The 14385-nt window shown below is 40.7% G+C and overlaps 1 protein-coding gene across 8 annotated transcripts in view; it reads left to right on the forward strand.

Annotated features, from left to right (window-relative positions):
* The window catches only part of NAA16 (N(alpha)-acetyltransferase 16, NatA auxiliary subunit), a 66420-nt gene that overhangs the window by 28876 nt on the left and 23159 nt on the right, over positions 1 to 14385 (forward strand). The window lies entirely within an intron of this gene.

Genomic DNA, 14385 nt, shown 5'->3' on the forward strand with positions numbered 1-14385 from the left:
TTTGAAATGGCACTCATTTTACTTTTGTCAGTGAGGTTTTGGAGAAATCTTTGGTGAAGAAAAGGAGAAATTCTCATTTTCCCAGCTTTCTTTAATTTTGAAATAGAATCTTCTATAAACTCTGATATCAAGGTGTTCTTGTCTTTTGTAAATAAGAATAAAATGTTACTAAAAACATATTTATATCCCGTTTAAGTTAGATTTTGTTAAAGTTAATCTTGTTTGGTTTCTTATTATCCATTCAAATATAGGTGTCCTGTCCGTAACAGATAACTTGCTGAGATGATATACATTTGCTTACTTGTTTTGAAAAGTACTTAAAAAAAATTGCCAGTCTATGAGTGAGGCTTTGGGGTCTATCCATTTTGTTGATCTTTTCAAAAAACCAGCTCTGGGATTCATTGATTTTTTTGAAGGGTTTTTTGTGTCTGTATCTTAGTTCTGCTCTGATCTTAGTTATTTCTTGCCTTCTGCTAGCTTTTGAATTTGTTTGCCCTTGCTTCTCTAGTTCTTTTAATTGTGATGTTAAGGTGTCGATTTTAGGTCTTTCCTGCTTTTCTTGTGGGCATTTAGTGCTATAAATTTCCCTCTACACACTGCTTTAAATGTGTCCCAGAGATTCTGGTATGTTTTGTCTTTGTTCTCATTGGTTTCAAAGAACATCTTTATTTCTGCCTTCATTTTGTTATTTACCCAGTAGTCATTCAGGAGCAGGTTGTTCAGTTTCCATGTAGTTGTGCAGTTTTGAGTGAGTTTTTTTTTTTTTTTTCCCCGAGACGGAGTCTCTCTCTGTCACCCAGGCTGGAGTGCAGTCGTGTGATCTCAGCTCACTGCAAGCTCCGCCTCCCGGGTTCACGCCATTCTCCTGCCTCAGCCTCCAGAGTGGCTGGGACTGCAGGCGCCTGCCACCGTGCCTGGCTAATTTTTTTTGGTATTTTTTAGTAGAGACGGGGTTTCACTGTGGTCTTGATCTCCTGACCTCATGATACACCTGCCTTGGCCTCCCAAAGTGCTGGGATTACAGGCGTGAGCCACCGCGCCCGGCTTGAGTGAGTTTCTTAATCCTGAGTTCTAATTTGATTACACTGTGGTCTGAGAGACAGTTTGTTGTGATATGTGTTCGTTTATAAAATGCTGAAGAGTGCTTTACTTCCAGTTATGTGGTCAATTTTAGAATAAGTGCGATGTGGTGCTGAGAAGAGTGTATATTCTGTTGATTTGGGGTGGAGAGTTCTGTAGATGTCTATTAGGTCTGCTTGCTAAAGAGATGAGTTCAAGTCCTGGATATTTAGGTTGCTATATATAGCATAGGGATTCCAGTATCTTTCATGCTTTACTGAAATAGTATCATTTTTACTGAAGATAATGGTAAGAATATTTCTAACTTAATTTTTTGTGGATATCATCTCATTGAAAATATCAGTTGTGTATTTATAGGTAATAACCACCTTTAAATGTTCTGGTAATATGTAGTGTTTTCTTCTTACGAGTGATTAAAAGAAAAAGGGGACAACTTGCCAGCCGTGATGGCTCATGCCTGTAATCCAGCACTTTGGGAGGCTGAGGTGGGAGGATCGCTTGAGATCAGGAGTTCAAGACAAGCCTGGCAACATAACAAGACTCTGTCTCTACAAAAAATGAAGACAATTAGTTGGTCATAGTGGCATGTACCTGCGCTCCCAGCTACTTGGGAGGCTGAGGTGGGAGGATCTCTTGAGCCTTGGAGGTTAAGGTTGCAGTGAGCTGTCATCAGGTCACTGCACTCCAGCCTGTGCCACAGACTTGAGACCCTGTCTACGGAAAAAAAAATAAGAACACCTCCTACTTTTAGAGAATAACTGTTAAGTACTTGAAGTGCATAGATGTTTTCATCTGTCTATTTATATTTTAGTCTCTCACATTGTATCAGACCAAACTTTTTTTTTTTTTTTTTTTTTGAGGTGGAGTCTCACTCTGTTGCCCAGGCTGGAGTGCAGTGGCACAATCTCCACTCACTGCAAGCTGCGCCTCCTGGGTTCGTGCCATTCTCCTGCCTCAGCCTCCCGAGGAGCTGGGACTACAGGCGCCAGCCACCATGCCCGGCTAATTTTTTTGTACTTTTAGTAGAGACGGGGTTTCACTGTGTTAGCCAGGATGGTCTCGATCTCCTGACCTCGTGATCCACCCGCCTTGGCCTCCCAAAATGCTGGGATTACAGGCATGAGCCACCGCACCCGGCCTCTCTCTCTCTTTTTTTTTTTTTTTTGAGACAGTCTTGCTCTGCCGTCCAGGCCGGAGTGCAGTGGCGTGCTCTCTGCTCACTGCAACTTCCGCCTCCCAGGTTCAAGCGAGCCTCCTGCCTCCCGAGTAGCTGGGACTACAGGCGCACACTGCCATGCTTGGCTAATTTTTTGTAGTTTAGTAGAGACAGGGTTTCATCATGTTGCCCAGGCTGGTCTCGAACTCCTGAGCTCAGGCAATCCGCCATCCTTGGCCTCCCAAAGTGCCAGGGTTACAGACGTGAACCATTGCGCCCGGCCCAGACCAAAGTTTTATTATGAATAATTGCTTACTGGCTCTGTAAAATAGTGTCCATTTCTTCTAAGTGTGAATAAAGAACCTTGCCTAGTAATCTTTTTGATTGGGTCTCAGAATCCTTCTGTTCCAGAGTTGGCATAACAGCAATAATAAAAAATCAAAACTAGAAACAAACAACTAACATAGTATTCACAACATATGTAGCAGTTTAATGAGAAGATTTTATATGTACCATAGTCTGCTGGTGGTCTGAGTCATAATGCCAGCAAATTATTTCTATAATGCCCATAGATAAGTTGTCCAGTGGGACAGTGAGTTAGATGTTTGACCAGCCATTTCATATGGTACACAACTAATGTGTGTTGTGTATTACCTTTTCACATTGATGATATTTATAAGGAATCTTGTCTCCTCACTTTTCTGTTGGCATTTGTGTAAGTTTGTAGCAGTCTTCCATCAGTTTCCACGTTCTCAAATAGTAAAAGTGCTGAGTAACTTGGCACAAGAGTTTAGAAGTAATTTTTCATCAAAAAAGTGCTATAATTACAATATAGAAAAGTTTGGAAAACAGAGGAAAGATCTTAAAAAGTGGAAGGGAAGCCCAGACAAAACCCAATTATAAACTGCCACATGACTATACAATTTAAGAGCATTTACACACTTATTTATTTATTTTATAAATAAATGAAATAGCATCTTGCTCTGTCTCCCAGGCTGGAGAACAATGAATGGCCCAATCATAGCTCACGGTAGCCTTGACTTCCTGGGTTCAAGTGATCCTTCCGTCTCAGCCTCTTGAGTAGATGTGTGCCATGATGCCTAGTTAATTTTTTAATTTGTAGAGATGGGGTCTTGCTGTATTGTTCACGCTGATCTCAAACTTCTGGGCTTAAGTGATTCTCCTGCCTTAGAATCCCAATGCACTGCGATTACAGGTGTGAGCCACCACGCCTAGCTCTAAGAGCATTTTAAATGGAATTCCTTTCACAGTTTTTTTTTTTACTGTGAATTTAACTGTGGTGTATCTATGCAGCTGTAGTCATTTTGACCATAAATTTTGTTCGTCGTTTTCCCCCTAGCAGTTTCTTTTTAAAAATTTGTTTCTGTTTTTGGTTTTTTTTTTGGAGTCTCGCTCTGTCACCAGGCTGGAGTGCAGTGGCACCATCTTGGCTCACTGCAACCTCCGCCTCCTGGGTTCAAGTGATTCTCCTGCCTCAGCCTCCCGAGTAGCTGGGACTACGGGCGCACACCGCCATGCCCGGCTAATTTTATTTTATTTTTTTGTATTTTAGTAGAGACGGGGTTTCACCATGTTGCCCAGGCTGGTCTCAAACTCCTGTGCTCAGGCAATCTGCCCGCCTTGGCCTCCCAAAGTGCTAGGATTAAAAGCGTGGGCCACTGCACCCAGCCTAGACATTTTTTTTATAGAGATGAGGTCTCACTGTGTTGCCCAGGCTGGTCTCAAAATCTTGGACTCGAGAGATATGCCTGCCTTGGCCTCCCAAAGTGCTGAGATTGTAGGTGTGAACCTACACCTATCTCCCTGCCCCAGCAGTTTCATAAGCTTTTACTGTGTTGTTATATAATCTTCATTATCCCTTTTAGTTATTACATAACCTTTTAGAACCATCCCTCCATTGTTCAATTTGGTTTTTCAAGTTATTATTAAATATCTTTATACTAGCTTTGCTTAGGATTATTTTCTTCTCATATTTTCTTCTCTCAGAGTCATTCAGTGGATAAAGGACATGAACATTTTTGTGGTTCTTGATAAACACAGATAAATTAGTTTTTCATAAGGTTGTAAACATCAATTTGTATTCCAACTAGCAGTGTGCCTGAAATATTTCCTGTCGTGTGTTTGTTTTTCTGTTTTTGTTTTAACGTGGAAATGTTAACAATTTAGTGGAACCAGATTTGGTGATCTTTATTTCTGTTGTGGAAGTTCATCTGTTGTTTTAAAACCATCTTGGAAAGTCCTCTTTAGAGCAGTACTTGTTAATGAGGGTGTTGGGGAGTGGATTTTTTCCCCTTGGGACATTTTACAGTGTCTAGAGAGGTTTTTGATTGTCACTGCAGTGAGGTGAGGTGTGCTACTGGCATCCAGTGTGTGGAGGCCAGGGATGCTGCTAAACATTCCACAAGGTACAGGACAGCCTTCCTGACAAAGAATTCTACTGTTGACATGTTGGGCTAGATAATTCTTTGTAACGTAGGGCTGTCCTGTGCATTGTAGGATGTTTAGCAAACTCCCTGACCTCTACCATCAAGATGTCAGTAGCTTCCCCACCAGTATTTTTGCTTTGGTAACAGCTTTATTGAGATATAATTAATATATCATAAAATTTACCAATTAAAAGTATAGAGCTCAATGTATATTCACAGAGTTGTGCAGTCATCACTGCAGTGTAATATTTTGTCATCCCCCAAAGAGACTCCATATCCTTTAGCTGTAATTCTCTCACAACCTTCATGTCCCTCTCAGCTATAGGCAACCATTAGCCTACTTTCTGTCTATGGATTTCCCAGTCTGGACCTTTTATATAAATGGACTTATCTAATATATAGTCTTTTTGGGTCTGGCTTCTTTTACTTAATATTTTCTTTTTTTTTTTTTTTTTTTTTGAGACGGAGTCTTGCTCTGTCCCCCAGGCTGGAGTGCAGTGGCGCAATCTCGGCTCACTGCAAACTCCGCCTCCCGGGTTCACGCCATTCTCTCGTGTCAGCCTCTCCGAGTAGCTGGGACTACAGGCGCCTGCCACCACGCCCGGCTAATTTTTTGTATTTTTAGTAGAGACGGGGTTTCACCGTGTTAGCCAGGATGGTCTCGATCTCCTGACCTTGTGATCCGCCCGCCTCGGCCTCCCAAAGTGCTGGGATTACAGGCTTGAGCCACCGTGCCCGGCCCTACTTAATATTTTCATCCATAATTGTAGCATGAATCAGTACTTCATTTCCTTTTATGACCAAGTAACATTCCATTGTATGGATGTACCACATTGATTGTTTCTACCTTTTGGTTATTTTGAATAATGCTGCTGTGAACTTTGGTGTACAAATTTTTGTGTAGACATGCTTCCATTTTTCTTAGGTGTGTATCTGGGAATGGAATTGCTGAGCCAAATGGTAACTCTATGTTTAAACTTTAAAGGAACTGTCAGACTCTTTTTCCAAACTTCCTCCACCATTTTACATTCCCACAAGCAGTATATGAGGGTTCTGATTTCTGCACATCCTCATTAACACTTATTATTGATGATAGCCATCATAGGGGGTGTGAAATGGTAATTTTCTTGAGGTTTTGCTTTGCATTTCCTGATTACTGTTGATATTTTATGTGCTTATTGGCCTTTGTATATGTTCTTTGGGGAAATGTCATTCATTTTCTTTGCCCATTTTTAAATTGGGTTATTTCTCTTTTTATTGTTCAGTTTAAGGAAGTTTTGTTTTTGTGGGTTTTTTTTAGGTTTTTTTGTTGTTTGTTTTTTTGAGACAGGGTCTCACTCTGTCACCCAGGCTGGAGTACAGTGGTGCGATCTCAGCTCACTGCAACCTTGACCTCCTGGGCTCAGGTGATCCTCCCACCTCCACTTCCTGAGTATCTGGGACTACAGGCATGCGCTACCATGCCTGGCTCATTTTGGTAGAGACAGGGTTTCACCATTTGCCCAGGCTGGTCTTAAAATCTTGGACTCAAGCAATCTGCTTGCCTCACCCTTCCAAAGTGTTGGGATTACAGGCGTGAGCCAACACGCTGGGCCAGAAGTTTTAAAAATATATTCTAGATACAAGTCTCTCATCAGATACATTATGTGAAAATATTTTCTGTTCTGCTACGGGTTGTCTTTTCATTTTCTTAATGGTGTCATTTGATGCACAAAAATTTTTAATTTGGATGAAGTCCAGCTTATCTTTTTTTTTCCTTTTGTTGCTCATGCTTTCTGTGTCTTATCTAAAAACCATTTCCAAGTCCAACGTCATGAAGATTTATAAACATGTTTACTTCTAAGAGTTTGCATTGAGGCATTCACTCTATTTTGAGTTCATTTTGTATATGGTGTGGTAGGAGTCCAAATTCATTCTTTTGTGTGTGACTATCCAGTTTTCCAGCACCATTCGTTGAAGAGACTGTTCTTTCCCTGTTGAATGATCTTGGCAGCCTTGTCTAAAAAAGATTAACCATAAATGCAAGGGTTCACCTCTGGACTCTCAAGTCTGTTCCACTGATATGTATGACTGTCTATTGTTTTGTATTATTCTTTTGTGAGATTGTTATTCAGGTGCAGCCGCAATAGGAGACACTGGAGAGGCTCAGGAAAAAACAAAGTTTATCATACAGGTCCTAGAGACGAGGCATGCTGTGCCATGCCATGCTGGGCCACTTGGGGAAGACACTAGGGTGGTTAGGAGGGAGGGGAAGGATTAGGCTACTGCCTTCATCAAGGTTTCCTTAGGGTAGGGCAGGGTGAACAGTTTAGTTTGAATAATTTTGGCATACTTTAGACTGGTGGGGTGGTCTCTAGTTGCCTGGCACCTGGCCCTGGGATGATTAGGCAGAGGAATAGTGCCTCTTGGGGTATAAGGGCCAGATAGAGGACATACAGCTCTGGATTTTGAATAGCTTGCATATTAAAGACGTACTCCTAGCTGGGCCCTTTGTTATCTTTAAGAATTGGCTAGACTCTGGAGGGACAGTTTCTCAAATAGCTAGAAAGTTTCTTTAACATGTTAAACATCAGTATACAAGAAAAGCTAAAAGTCCATCTGTGTCAGTGCCATACTGTCTTGCTTACTGTAGCAGCGTGGTAAGTTTTGAAATTAGGAAGTGTGAGCCAGGCGCGGTGGCTCACGCCTGTAATCCCAGCACTTTGGGAGGCTGAGGTGGGTGGATCATGAGGTCAAGAGATCGAGACCATCCTGGCCAACGTGGTGAAACCCCATCTCTACTAAAAATACAAAAATCAGCTGGCGTGGTGGCGGGCGCCTACAGTCCCAGCTACTCAGGAGGCTGAGGCAGGAGAATCACTTGAACCCAGGAGGCGGAGGTTGCAGTGAGCAGAGATTGAGCCACTACACTCCAGCCTGGCAATAGAGCAAGACTCCGTCTCAAAAAAAAAAAAAAGAAAAAGAAAGAAATTATGAAGTGTGACTCCTCCTACTTTGTTCTTCAAGACTATTTTTTTATTATGTTTGTTTTTCAAGACTATTTTGGTTATTCAGGGTTCCTTTTATTTCCATTTGAATTTTAGGATTGGCTTTTCTATTTCTGCAAAGCAGCCATCTGGGATTTTGATAGGGATTTTGTTGAATCTGCAGATCAATTTGGAAGTATCCTCAACTTAACAATATTAAGTCAATCTTTGAACATGGGATGTCTTTCTTTGTATTTAGGTCTTTGATTTCTTTCAACCAGTGTTTTGTAATTTTTACTGTACAAGTCTCATGCATCTTATGTTAAATTTGTTCCTAAGCATGCCATTCTTTTTGATGGTAGTCTAGATGAAATTGTTTTTATAATTTCATTTTTGGATTATTCTTTGCTAATATATGGAAATATAGTTGATTTTTATATGTTGATTTTGTCTTCTGAAACCTTGCTGAACTTGTTTATTCATTGTTATAGATGTTTTAATAGATTCCTTAGGATTTTCTATGTGCAAGATCATGTCATCTGCAAATAGAAAGTTTTACTTCTTTCTTTCCAATCCATACCCTTTTTATTTCATTTTCTTGACTAATTTCCCTGGGTACCTTCAGTACAATATTGACTAGAAGTGGTGAGAGTTCTTTGTCTTGTTCCTGCTCTTAGAGGAAAAGCATCTAGATTTTTCACCATTAAGTATTGTGTTAGCTGTGGGTTTTTCATATATGTCCTTTGTAATGTCAAGGAAGTGCCCTTCAACTCCTAGTTTATTGTGCATTTTTATCATGAAAGTCTGTTACTGAGTTCTGTCACGTGCTTTTTCTGTGTTAAAATGATTATGTAGATTTTTAAAAAAATATATTGATATATGGTATATTTACATTAATTGATTTCAGATGTTACACCAATTTTTTATTTTTTTTTCAAGATGGAATCTCACTCTGTCACCCGGGCTGGAGTGCAGTGGCACGATCTTGGCTCACTGCAACCTCCACCTCGTGGGTTCAAGCTATTCTGCCTCAGTCTCCCAAGTAGCTGGGACTACCAGCGCGCACCACCATGCCCGGCCAGGTTTTCTATTTTTTAGTAGAAACAGGGTTTCACCATGTTAGACCGGCCGGTCTTGAACTCCTGACCTCAGGTGATGCACCCGCCTTTCAAAGTGCTGGGATTACAGGCGTGAGCCACCACTCCTGGCTGATGTTAAACCAGTCTTGCATTGCTGGGTGAAAGCCTACTTGGTCATGGTGGGTAATTCTTTTTCCATATTGATGGGTTCGATTTGCTAATGTTCTGTTTAGGATATTGCATTTATATTCCTAAGAGATAAAGGTCTAGTTTTCTTTTCATGTCTTTATCAGATGTTGCTATCAGGGTGATACCGGCCTCATAATGAATTGGGAAGTGTTCTCTCCTTTTTTTTTTTTTTTGGAAGTTTGTGAGGAATTGGTATTATTACTTTTTTAAATGTGTGGTAGAACTTACCATTTGCCAGTGAAGTCATATGGGCCTGGACTTTTCTTTGTGGGTAGTTTTTTTTATGTATTCAAACTCTTCATTACTGGTTTATTCAGGTTTTCTATTTCTTCTTGACTGGCTTTTGGAAATTCATGGTTTTAGATATTTGTCTACATCTGTGTTATACAGTATTGGCATATGTGTGTCATAGTCTGTTATTTCTATAAAGTCAGTGGTAATACCCCCCTTACCATTTTTGGTTTTAATATTTTGAGTGTTCTCTCTTTTTTACTTTGTCAGTCTAGCTAAAGGTTTGCCAATTTTCTTGATCTAAAGAGCCAAGTTTTGGGTTTGTTGACTTTCCTCCTCTATTTCATTAATTTTCACTTTATTGTGTCCTTCTTGTTTTAGGTTTAGTTTGGTCTTTTTTCTAATTTTTTTTTCTTTTTCTTTTTTAAATCTTTGTTTAGAGACTGGGTCTTGCTCTATCACCCAGGCTGGAGTGTAGTGGCGAGATTGTAACTCATTGTAGCATCAAACCCTTGGGCTCAAGTGATCCTGCTACCTCAGCCTCCCAAGTAGCTGGGACTACAGACATGTACCACCATGCCTGGCTAAGTTTTTTATTTTGTAGAGATGGATCTTGCTATGTTGCCCAGGCTGGTCTCAAACTCATGGCCCAAGTGATCCTCTCACCTAGGCATCCCAAAGTGCTGGGATTACGGGCACGAGCCACTGTGCCTGGTCCTTTTTTTTTTTTTTTTTAATCTTATGTGTGCTATGTGTTACGTTACATATGTTTGTCTTTTATTTTGCTGATTTAGTGAGGAAAAACAGGTTTTCTTGAAGGATAAAAAGCTGTATTTATTCAAAAAGATAATTAGTAAAATTAGTTTAATTTGGTTTAATTTTTGTTCAACTAAAGGTAACAGTCTGTATACTTTTTAAAATGTCATACATGGCCAGGTGTGGTGGCTCACGCCTGTAATCCCAACGCTTGGGGAGGCCGAGGTGGGTGGATCACCCGAGGTCAGGAGTTCATGACTAGCCTGACCAACATGGTGAAACCCCATCTCAACTAAAAATACAAAAAAATTAGCAGGGCGTGGTGGAATAATCCCAGCTACTTGGGAGGCTGAGGCAGGAGAATTGCTTGAACCCAGGAGGCGGCAGTTGCAGTGAGCTGAGATCGCGCCATTGCATTCCAGCCAGGGTGACAGAGCGAGACTCCATCTCAAAAAAAAAAAAAAAAAAAGTCAAACATAAAACCAAAATGTGCCAGGCCACCGTGGTGGCTCATGTCTGTTATCCCAGCACTTTGGGAGGCCAAGGCAGGAGGATTGCTTGAGCTCAGGAGCTCAGCCTGGGCAATGTAGTGAGGCAGTGTCTCTACAAAAAAATACAAAAATCAGCCAAGTACAGTGGCGCATTCTAGACACTTGGAAGGCTGCGGTGGGAGAACCACTTGAGCCTGGAAGGTGAAGGCTGCAGTGAGAGTGCATCACTGCACTCCAGCCTGGGTAACAACCCTGTCTCCCCTCTTCCCTGGCCAAAAAAGGAAATCAGTTTTTTTTTTTTAAGATAAGAGTTTCACTCCCATTGCCCAGGCTGGAGTGCAATGGGACGATCTTGGCTCACTGCAACCTCCACCTTCTGGGCTCAAGCGATTCTCCTGCCTTAGCCTCCCAAGTAGCTGGGACTCCAGGCACGGGCCACTACACCCAGCTAACTTTTTGTTGTATTATTTTGTAGAGATGGGGTTTTACCATGTTGCCCAGGCTGGTCTTGGACTCCTGGGCTTAAGTGATCTGCCTGCCTCAGCCCCCGAAAGTGCTGTGGGATTATTATAGCGTGAACCACCGCACCCAGCCCCAAAATGTTTAAAGGCTCTAAGAAGAGGTGTACATTAATTTGGGACTTCCATATTCGCTGATAGAAAGTACTTGTTTTTTAGCCATTCGTTTGTGAGTGTCAGGCTCTTAAGTGAAGACATTCAGTGAGTCAACATCCAGGTTTGCCTGGGTTGGTACACTTTGATTCCATTGAAGTTGGACATCAGTCCAGTGCTCATGTGCTTTGAATATATGAATATTTGTATTTTCATAAAGTTGGGGAAAATATGTAAAGCATTGGTGTGTGTTTTAATTAAATGATAAAGTTTGTAAAGTACTTGGTTTGAATATGTTCAAGAAATGGTAATTTTCCCTTACTCTCTAAATTAGATGGTAAGTCCCACCCTTCTCACACCTCGTCTCTGTAGTTACTTTTATTTTATTGTCATTGTTCTTGGACAGTTTACCTCTGTAACTAGCCCCTTTAGCACCAAAATTATCACTAGTAATTGTGCTTGTATCAGAACCTAATTCAGCAATTTTAGTCCTTATTGATAAACTAGTGTACTTAATTAGTAACTTTCATATTGCAGTGACATTTTAAACCTGTGATTTGTCTCTTTACTGTGAAAAAAATGTGTATCGGATACGATGTTGTGGGACTTTGTCTTTAAGGTTAATAAAGAGTTCTTTTAACTCTTACATAAGAAAAGCTGGTCACCAAGGACATACTTTAGGAAATTATAACAGTTATAGTATTATCTTAGGTTAGATTTTGTTAAAGATAAAAAGCTTCTTCCATCTTGATCTAATGTGGCTGTTAGAAGAAAGTAAATCAGGAGAAGGTGGCTGAACTTGGAAAATTTTTCACATTGTAAGAAAAATGTGGGCCATAAAATTTAAGGTGGCCATTTATGTTTTTGTTGTGATCTCAGATACTTAAGTGGATTGGCTTTCTTGATTTTAAAATAACGGAGGCAAAACACCATTTTAAAGAAGAATAGCTATTACATATTTGTCAGATTACACACTACCTAATTAAATATAAATGGTAAGTAAACTTGAGCGAAATAAGTCTTATACTTGAGTAAAACTTCTTAGATTAACTTTCATAGAAAATTTAGGAAATTGTTCACTTAATTACTGAATGAGAAGTAACCATAAGGTCGGGAGTGGTGGCTCATGCCTGTAATCCCAGCACTTTGGGAGGCCAAGGTGAGCAGATTGCTTGCGCTGAGGAGTTTGAGACCAGCCTGGGCAACAGGGCAAAACCCCATCTCTACAAAAAATACAAAAATTAGCCAGGTGTGGTGGTGCATGCCTGTAGTCCCAGCTATTCAGGAGGCTGAGGCAGGAGGATGGCTTGAGTCTGGGAGGTGGAGGTTGCAGGGAGCCGAGTTCACACCACCGCACTCCAGCTTGGGTGAGAGAGTGAGACCCCATCTCAAGAAATAAAAATAAAGTAACTATAAATTTTGGCTTGGCACAGTGGCTCACACCTGTAATCCCAGCACTTTGGGAGGCCGAGGTGGGCAGGTCACCTGAGGTCAGGAGTTGGAGACCAGCCTGGCCAACATGGTGAAACCCCCTCTCTACTAAAAATACAAAAATTAGCCAGGCATGGTGGTGCACACCTTTGGTTCTAGCTACTCAGGAGGCTGAGGCAGGAGAATTGCTTGAACCTGGGAGGCAGAGGTTGCAGTGAGCTGAGATCACACCACTGCACTCCAGCCTAGGCAACAGAGTGAGACTTGGTCTCAAAAAAACAAAAATTTATATATATATATATAAAATATATTCAAGAAGTATGCCTAATGAACCAGAACGGTCAGTCCCTTTTGTTGTTTTTTTAAATGTAGGAGATTTCTTGTGAATTTTCCATTATCTTTTTTCCCCCGTAATCAGATTTTGTTTTGAAGTTCTGAATCTGGAGATCTGTTTTATTCAGAAGTATTTATATTCTTTTATGAAGGATTATATGTAACTTCAGTGTATGTTTTGTGGTACCCTTTATTGTTAAAATTGACTTCTTTAAAAATAGGTTTCACCCCTTCATCTCTACTAAAAATACAAAAATTAGCTGGGTGCCTGTAATCCCAGCTACTCGGGAGGCTGAGGCAGAGAATTGCTTGAATCCAAGAGGCGGAGGTTGCAGTGAGCAGAGACTGCACCACTGCATTCCAGCCTGGTGACAGAGCGAGACTCCATCTCAACAAAAAAAAAACATAGGTTTCACCCTAGAGATGCCTAAAGGTCCGCCCTTTTAAAAACCACCTCTAGTTGCAGTTTTAGCAACTACCAGTAGAAGGCGCAAGTTCCTGAAAAAAATTATTTGCCTTTATAAGTTTAACAACTTGAGTACTAAATTTCTGAGTTTGTAAAAAAGGTTTTTAAGTTACAGATATTCTAGGTGAGATTGGTGGGGAGGTTATGGTGGGTTAAAAATGTCTGTTTAATTTTGCTTTATAATAAAAGTCTTTTTGCAATTTTTTTTATCAGTGGTTCTCAAACTCTTAATTGTGTATCAGAATTTACAGATGGCTTGTTAAAAACAGACTGTACAGGCCAGGCATGGTGGCTCACACCTGTCATCCCAGCACTTTGGTAGGTGGAGGCGGGAGGATCGCTTGAGCCCAGGAGTTCCAGACAAGCCTAGGCAATATAATGAGACTTCGTCTCATAAAAAAAAAAAAAATATGTATCAGGGCATGGTAATACATGCCTGTAGTCTTAGTTGCTTGGGAGGCTGAGGTGGGACAATTGCTTGAGCACAGGAGTTCAAGGCTACAGTGAGCGACTATCACACCACTGCACTCCAGCCTAGGTGACAGCGGGCGACCCTGTCTCTAACACACACACACACACACACACACACACACACACACGCCCCAGAACAGATTGTACCGAATAATATTTCTAACAAATTGCAACGTGATGGTGACACTAAGGTTTGACAGTATTATTAATGATCTGAACATAACACTTTCAGAACCACTGTTTTTAAATTAAACAATCTTTTTTTTAAAAAAAAAAAACACAGAATATACTCATTTTCCACTACCCTAATGTCTTTGGTCATATTTTCGTTGAGTATGTGGTATCTGTACATACATGTTTTAGTGAAGTCATAGTATGTGTAAATTTTTTTCACATTCTCCTTTTTCTGTTATTACTGCAGCATCATGTGAGAAAGCTATCATGTAGGCCTGAAAAGTGTTACAATTCGGCCTTGTGTTTTGACTAGTGTCTAGGACGATCAGTGGTTTCATGGGCACTGTCCTGTGTCTTTGTGGCATGAGGAGTAATCCGGATTCAAAATAAAGCTAACTAAATTATACCTTCTGATATTAAATGGTATGCGTGAAGAGGTTTCTTTTGTAGCCATATATGCAGAAATCTGTTGAGTTTGTGACACATGACCACTTCAGTGTCAGG

The sequence above is a fragment of the Nomascus leucogenys genome, chromosome 5 (assembly GCF_006542625.1).
Source record: "Nomascus leucogenys isolate Asia chromosome 5, Asia_NLE_v1, whole genome shotgun sequence".
In the NCBI taxonomy this organism is placed as follows: Eukaryota; Metazoa; Chordata; class Mammalia; order Primates; family Hylobatidae; genus Nomascus; species Nomascus leucogenys.